Below are 8,963 nucleotides of genomic sequence, written 5' to 3' on the forward strand. Positions count from 1 at the left end.
TCTCAGGCTCAAGCCATTAGTCCACAGTCTGTGCTTCCATCCCTGTAGCTCTCTTAGTTACCTCCCATTCTGGTGCTCACTTATATACCCTTTATCCAGTATAATGCCATGTCCCTGGAGACCCAATGTTGACTTGTTCCTGAATCAATAGCCATAAGGGGCTCTGCAAATCTTCTGCCCTACTCTTATGAGTTGTGCTGCCCTGTTTTCAGTATAAACAGAACACACACAGGTTTATTCTACCTTTTTCTTGCAGACCATTGCTCCTAGCATATGCTGCATTCATCTGTTTTTCCCCTAGGGACTTTTGAGTTTGTTCTACTGCAAGCTTATTCTGAACATATGGAGGGGTCATGTCTGGCATCCTTATTCTGCCTTATGTTATGTAAGCATGCACATGGACGGTCCACTGTCAATTCTGGCAGAGGGATAAAAAGAGCCATGGATTTAACAGGCAGTTTTTGCAGGCCTCTAATGCTCTCTCAGGGAATCGGGTACACAGGTGCACCAGGCAGGGAGGCTGACAGGCAAGGAGGCAGGCCCAGCCTGGGCAGGGTGGCTAAGAGGTGCATAGGCAACAACTCTGTCAATTTCCCACAGAAATTTGTGCTCTATCCCTGTCCTGTCTCTGGCATTCTGACATTCTCATTCTCTTGTTGTCTTGCCTCACGGTGGTCCTCCTGCTGTGCTGACACTGCTGCCTTTATCCCTGGCCCCTAGGCACAGGTGTGAGCATTTACACATGCATACATCCATGCTTTTTGGATTTAGATGTCCATACTCAAGGGCACACGGGCCCCATGGCTCCCATGCCCATGCCTCTGGGTCAGGGCATCCACACTAGTGGTGGGAGGGCACAAAACAGCCTCATAACTTCATTTACCCTACACTCCATCTCACCAACCTTCTTTATTTTTAGTTTTTTGAGAATCTGTTATACTTTTTTCCATAGCAACTCTGCCATTTTAAATTTCCACCAATAGCACATAAGGGTTCCCATTTCTCCACATCTGCCCTAACTCTTCTCATTTTTTTGCTTTTTTGATAATATATACTCTAGTAGAGTATGCATTTTGCTTTTTTGATAATATATACTCTAGTAGAGTATGCTTTTTTGATAATATATACTCTAGTAGAGTATGTCACTGCAGTCTTTGTATTTCCCTAAATATAAGTGGAGGGTAAGTGATTATCAGGCTTTTCTGTCTTACCACCATTAGGATTAATGATGGCTCCTTGAGATCTTAAATTCATGACTGGTGGCGGGTACCTGGAGTAGGGTATGGGCATACGTAAGTGGGTACACCTGGGATGACACTGGGCTTATAAGGGTGGCGTCACAGGGAATGGAACCAGCAGAAGAGAGAGAATGACACCACAAGAGAACACCAGAGAGCCCAGAAAGAGTGAAGATTTGCCAGGGGGCTGGGAGGCTGGCCAGCCTCTTGTTCCCCCCCCCCCCCCGCCCCGCAGCCCTGTATGCAGAGTACCTGGCACTCTTAATAAAATCCTGAAAAAGCTACCGAGGGCTCCAGGACTCTTCTTTACCCATCTGCTCAGATCTTAGAAAACTTGCCCTGGGCCTTCCTGCTAGCCCTATAATTAGTAATGTTGAGTATTTTTTCTTGTGATAATTTCTTTACAGAAATTTTCTTTCAAGTATTTTCTCAATTTTTGAATAAGCTTGTTTAGATTTGTTGTTGAGTTTTAAGCAATCGGTATATTCTGGATATTAATATATTTTAGGTATATGATTTGTAAATACTTTGATTTTGTAGGTTTCAATTTGCTCAGCTGATAAAGTCTTCTGATGTACAATTTCAATATTTTTATGATGTTCAATTTATATATTTTTCTTTTGTTTCCTGTACCATTATTGTCATATCCATAAAATTATTGCCAAATTGAAAGTCATGAAACGTTCTTGAGCTTTATTGTTTTAGGTTTTATATTTAAGTTGTAGATGCAATTTGAATTAATTTTTGTATAGGTTGTTAGATAAGGGACCAAATTAATTCATTTTCATCTGGATATCATCTGGATATATTTTTCATCTGGATATCTTTTATTTTTTTAACAAATGTTACATATTGATAAAACTATATTATCCCAATGAATGGGCTAGGAACCCTTGATGAAGGTCATTTGGCCCTAAACAGGTTTAATTCTGGTCATTTTATTCATTGGTTTATATGTCTGTCTTTATACCAGTAGCACACACTGTTTTTCATTACCTTAACTTTGCAGTAATTTGTAAAATCGGTGTGAGTTCTCCACATTTATTTATTTCTTCAAGTTTGCTTTCAGAAATAGCTTAAAAAGTAAGTGAATAACTACAAATAAATATATAAACAAATATTGCTTTGTTTTTAAAGCCATCAGAGTAAAAGTTTATTGACAAAATTCACCTTTTTGGTGCTTAAAATCCAAGATTTATTTATTTTTATATACTTTATTTTATATTTTTTAAATCATTTTTCATTTTTGCACAATGTATGCATTTTCAGCTTGGTTATATTCCTCATATAATTCCCAGGCCCCTATTTTGACTCTAATCTCCCCCAGCCCGTATTGTGCTTCTGGTTTATAGTTGCTTGTTGATTTTGATTTTCACTTTATTATAATTAGTCTCTTTCCTGGTCCCTTATTTAGGTTTTCTAAATTCCTGCTATGAGTGAGACCATCCGGTATTTTTTTTTTTTTTCTTTCTGGCTTATTTCACTGAACATGATCCCTTCCAGCTCCAAAAAAAGAGAATATGTATTAGTCATAGGATAATTAGTGAGAAAGCTTCCATTTACAGCATAGATACCTGGTGAGACCATCTTCAGAGAGAGAGAGAGAGAGAGAGAGAGAGAGAGAGAGAGAGATTGATTTATGAATAAAAGTGGCTTTATAATAATAATAAAATATATAAATAATAAAAACTTTAATCAATAACAAATAAAATTTATTTTGCCAGAAAAAGATCCAAGATTTAGTGACATTCTCTTGACTTTGTGTCATTTCTTGAAAAATTCTAATGATGAATATTCAAAATAGAAGACTTAAATATTATTTAGCTTAATTCTCAATACATCCTCATGTCCCTTCAGTAATAACCTTGATAATTGTTGCTTCTCATTACACCTGAACAATTACTGAAACAAAAGACTTGTTTGTGGACCCAGCAACTTACTGCCTTTTCACTTACTAGTCAAAGTTTGTTATCAAATAACAAACTTTCTTTGTTTGCATTAAACTAAAACTCATTAAGAATCCAAACTTATTCTGTAATTCAACTCCTGTGATGTGGGTCTGTAACAATGTAATCCCCAGGGAAGTGTAGGTTCCATATTCTCTGCCCCATCCCTAAGGAAGGGCGGAGCTGTACAGGGAGGTGAAGCTAGGAAATACAGGAAAAGGACAGGAGAGGAAGAAGTAGAAAGAGATGGAGAAAGAAGATGATGATTTGAGGAGGCACATGGAGCAGAGAGAGATGTAAAGAAGAAGCCATACTTGCTTCTTGGCTTTGGACTTGTAATAGGGACTTGAGACATAGGTAGAGACAATTGAAAGAGACAGAGACATGTGTGACAGACTCATAGGAACCTTAAAATAGTGTCTTTATCTTGACTTGTGTTTTGATTTTTTTTTTCCTTCCAGACTTGACTGACTCCTTCTTCCTCTTCCTGCTGTGTCCCCATACGAAAGGTACCATAGACTTATGGTGAGATTTTGTGCCTCAGTTGCCCTACTTTGGGCCAACTTTATTTGAGTAGGCATTTACCCTTGAGAGGATGGTAACTTGGGGTGTCTCATGGGGAAATTATTTTAACTATATTTTTCTTCTCTATTGCACACTGATTGCATTATAGTTCTTTTTTTATTGAAGGTCTTAGTTCTGTCTTCTTAGTGGAAGACAGAACCCATCTAGAGCAGGCCAATTTGGAAGTCCCAGGGTTCCCCTCATTCTGTCTGCAAACAGATTTGGTGACTATGAAAGGGATTTAAGACATCTGTGGTTAGCACTATGGGGAGAGGTGGCTTTCATATGGCACTGGCTATTGTAAGTGCAAATGTGGGTTTTGCTTCTCTAGTGTGTTTGTGTTTGAGATATATGTAGATTTGCTTCTTGAGCCTTAGATTCGAAAACAATAGCTTGGACCTTGTGGAAACATTGCTGTGTATGTATGGAATTTATTTCTAGACATTTGTTCAGAGGTTTCATTTCGTAGAAATTGTGTGACACCAAGGAGCTTTACTCAAAAGATGCCTAGTATTGAAACCACATGGCTAGGCAAAGATGGAATTTGTCTAAAATAGTGTCTGAGGCCCCATGGTGGGCTTTTTAAAACTAAGTCATTTTACTCAAATGATAGTGGTAAGTTGCTTTGACTTTGGGCTTTTGTTTGTGATCTGTGCTGGCTTACAGGTCTAGCTAACTATTTTGAACATAGTGAAGGCCTAACTATTTTGAACATAGTGATGGCTTTTGAAGTGACTTTGGGCTTTTGATTTTGACTACTCCTTGATCTCAGCCTAAAGGATTTTGCAAGCCAATAAAGATTCAGTGATGATTTGAAATAAAATTATGCCTGGTTTCTAAGGTGAAAGAAACCTTGAGTACTAACTGGTAATTGCTGGTAGCTTTAATCGATACTTGCATTTGCTTGGGTTTTGCAAGGTATGGACCTGAAAAATTAGAGAGCTTTTATTTGGATTATTTGAAGGCATTTGTTACTGGGAATTTTTATCTACACCATTTTTTTGGGGGAGGGACATATTTGCCATTTAAATTCTTGGATTCACTTGATTGCGACTGGAAGAAAAGTTTCTAGACTGTTTCCTATTGAGGAATGTATATTTTGGAAGGCAGTCTATTTGATGATAAAGCCCTGTGAAGGCACCAGAAATGCAGCCAGAACCTCCAAGTTGGTGGGCACTCTCTTGTGATACATTTGTGCATAATATAGTGTTTTTGGTGCCTGTGTTCTTGTTTCTCCCTTTTTGGAGTATTTGGAGAGACTTGATTTGTACTTTGATTTTGATTTTGTTCTTTCAGCTTCTGTTCCAGGGCACCCAAGAATTCATGTGTGGTGGCTAACAATAAGGAAGTGACTCCTTTTAATTGAAAGTTAAATGTTGATTTTGGTCTTACAAGTTCTGTAAGGAATAACCCAGAATTGATTACTACTGTGAAGGCTTGCACACTGAAAAACCTTAATCTATAAACAAGGCCATGTATCTCCTTTGTAATTATCAAACTGAATTTTTTCTTACTGTTTCTAAAGTCTTAAAATGACAATTGGAATTGTTTATGATGACTTTGGCCAGCAACACTAGACAATTTTTTTTGATGTTTGATTTTATGCCTGGAAAGAACTTGATCTATTTTTTTTTCCCTGAGCCTATGAGTAAAAACTGTGAGGCCTAGTGTGAGTCTCTGCAGGCCAGTCAGAGTAGAGATCTGGGTTCCTAGAGTAGGCCCAGCATGGTCTGAACACTTGTGAGTGTTCAGAGAGCCAAGTGCACAGAGAGCCAAGTGCACCCAAGCTGTGCTTGAGTCAAGAGCTGGCCCTGATGACCCAAGATTAGCTGAGGGGACATGTTGCCCCTTCAACACACTGATGTGACTTTAGGGGGCAGCCACTTACAACTCTGTCATCCTTCTCTCCATCCTTCTCAGCCTTCTCCAGCCTGCCCAGTCTCCTCCTCTCCATAATTCTCTTACCTATCGTACTCAATCCTTCTCTCTCCATCCCATTATTCCTTCCTTTATGGATACCTCCAACTCAATCCTCTCTTTCTTTCTCTCTTTCCTCCTCTTGATTATCCTTGCTGCAGGATTTCTTACTGCATGATTTATCCTCTGCATAATCCTTCTCCTTCATGTTCTTCCCCATCATCTTCCTCCTTGCACCTCTATCCTCCACCTCATTCTAACCTTTCCCCAACTATCTCCATCATTTTATTCTATTCAATCAATTTCTTCATCTTCCTTCTTTTGCCTTGCTTATCCTCCATCTCCATACTCTGTCACTCCATTCTTCTCTCTAACCTCCTCCCTATGCCTTCCCATTCTCTTTGTCCATGCTCCCATCCATTGTGCTGTCATACTGAGTAGGGCCATCTATGACACTCCAGAACCCCCTTTTCTATGATCTGCTCCCCCTCCTAAGAGCTCTCCAATAACCTAGCATCTAACTGAGCTGGAATGGGACAAACCAGCTAGACTTAGCCCAAGGGTGCTGAGGAGGCTGCTGATAGAGGCACACATGAGTGCTAAGAACTGTCACCTCAGAAGAAGCCCAGATGACCAGTGCAGCTCAAATATGGGTCACTCTTTGTTATGAATTGCAGATATGTGAGCAGGTCACACTCACCTATCTGTCACTGTGTGATATTGTCTGTTACAGAAATGTGCCAGTGAATCAAAAATGGCAGTGATTGAGTAGACAAAAAATGAGAAACAAGAAGATGCTTCCAACTTCCTAGAGACAGGGAACAGAGTGGTTTCAAGCAGTGGATAGAAATTCATGGAGCCGCCATTCCAACCAATGACAGGCCTTATGAGTTGCCACAGGTCAAGGAGCTGGCTTCCCTTGATCTTTAACACTCCTCCTCATCACATGCTGGGTCTACAAGAGAATTTCACATTTCCACATCACTAACCACTGTGAAGCATTTCTCTTCCTTGGGAATTTAGTGCATGCCTATACTGTGCTTTCCTAGGTCCTGGGGTACTTTTCACTTATGTATGTTTTAGAAATGTTCATCATTAACTCACAGGCATCTCCACATTTATAATGTGTCTATTGTAAGCAGTTAGATCCATACAATTAGATCCTGGTAAATCAGTTTCCTCTATGGATGGGTAAGAGGGTATAGTTGTATTTTTTAAGATTTATTTTTATTTTTTATGCATATAAGATGTGGGGTATAGGACAGAGGTGTGTGTGGCGGGATGAGAGTATTCACCAGAGATAGAGTAGAGAGCAGAATAGACAGATCTACTGAATTACACTGCTGAGGGGAGGAGCAGGAGAGACAGGAGAGGTCTGCTGCACCATACGTGTTAGCTCCCTGCCTGGGGATTGAACTCAAGCCTCAGGCGCTGGTGATAGCTTGATAGCACTGACACTTTAACCAAGAGGATATAATATTTCTTGGCAGTTAGAAATCCTGTGAAAGAAGGTTCTCACACATGAGATTGCATTCCCCATGTGTGGGTGGTCTGGACCTGTCAAGTCACATGCTTGTAGCTTCAGTAGAGAGCATCTACCAACTATGACTGTTGTGGTCCCAGCAGATTTTCTGAGCCTACCTCTGATACGCTTGGTCCTGAAAGGCTGGGATCTTCATCTGCTGTGGTGATGTCTTTATGACATAGTTTTTTTTTTTTTTTTTAGATTTATTTATCTATGCATACAAGAGCTGAGGTACAGACCAGAGATGCAGAGGATGAAAGGATTCACCAGAGACAGAGTGGGGAACAGAACAGGCAGACTGACTGAAATACATTGCTGAGGGGAGCAGCGGGAGAGACAGGAGAGGTCTGCTACACCATGTGGGTTGCACCCTGGCCGGCTGGGTATCAAACTTGTGCTGCAGAGGCTGAAGATTGCTTCATAGTGTGGTGCTTAAACCCTTGCTCCACCAGTGATGCCCTTCATGATGTAGTTTTACTTTCACTTACATAAAGCATGAGTGAGTGATAAGCACATCCATCATTTTTTTTTTTTCATTTGATCATATTGTATCCCATTTTCATTTGGTCTTTTAAACATTTTATACATAGGCACTTCTCAACCATTTAGGAAGTTAAAATTAAGTATTTTTTGTCTATTTGATGTTTTTCTGTGACTTTGTTTTTCAAATTCTCCTGTTATGGAGAAGCTTGTTTTTCATGGCGTTGATGAGTGCCTTTTTCAAAGTGTCTTCTAGAAACATGCTCCAGCCAATCAGGCTTCTCCTCTGTAAGTGAGTGCATCAATGTGATGAGGCATTTTCTCATATACTTACTATGTTCTTTTTATGAACAAGACCTCAGTCAACTTGGTTTAGCTTGTATTAAAATGGTAGTTGACACTCATCTTACATTTTCCCCTTGGTTATGAACTCACAGGCCACTTAATTATTAATAATTGCTTTGTTCCAGCAATACTGGATCTTAAGGTAGTAATCTCTCTTGGATTTTGGAGACCTTGTTCATTGCTGAAGCCAGATTGTCAAGTGTATGCATATTCAAATTTGATTTACATTTGATGAAGGACAGGCATGTCCTGTCTTCCAGTACCCTGGGATGAATGCCTACATTGTAGGAGCTGACAGATCCCTGCTTGGGCTGTGGAAGGGAGTCTGCGGCCTGGGCACATGGCCACTGTCCTGATGTGGAGGGTGTGGGTTCATGGGGCTCTGCAGTTTTGACATCTAAGAAACTAGTAACTGTGAAACCAGTGAAAAAATAAGCCCAGTTGCCAGTGCCATAGGAGCTCCTGAATACCGCATCAAGGTATAGGCCTACCCCAGAGCACAGACAGTATTCTTCTGGATCTAGCTCCCACAGAATCATGAAAACCAAGCTCCACTTCACCCACAGTGGCGGAGCCTTTTTGCAGCTTGTGTGAGTTCAAGTGAACAGACGATGTCTATACCTGCGAGCACAAGTGGGTGAGTGTAGAGGTAGGTGAATGTAGTGTGTTCATATGCATGAGTCATACATGTGCACACATGTATACATATTATGATCCATGTACTGTGAAAGGAGGTGTAAACTATGATGTGAACCCCTGAAATGCTCTGTTCATGTGTGCACCATGTGCACATTGTACTCTGTAGGAAACTATGCACAGGTACAAGTGTGTCCTGCTCCTTCCCGGGACCACAGTTTGCAGCATCTCCTTGCTGTCACCATCACTGTGTGTGGCCCAGTACTGACTTGTCAAAGACTTGCCCACTAGTTAGGCAAGAAGCGGGTAGTA

Source organism: Talpa occidentalis, unplaced genomic scaffold (assembly GCF_014898055.3).
Source record: "Talpa occidentalis isolate TD23 unplaced genomic scaffold, MPIMG_talOcc4v2.1 talOcc4.10, whole genome shotgun sequence".
In the NCBI taxonomy this organism is placed as follows: domain Eukaryota; kingdom Metazoa; phylum Chordata; class Mammalia; order Eulipotyphla; family Talpidae; genus Talpa; species Talpa occidentalis.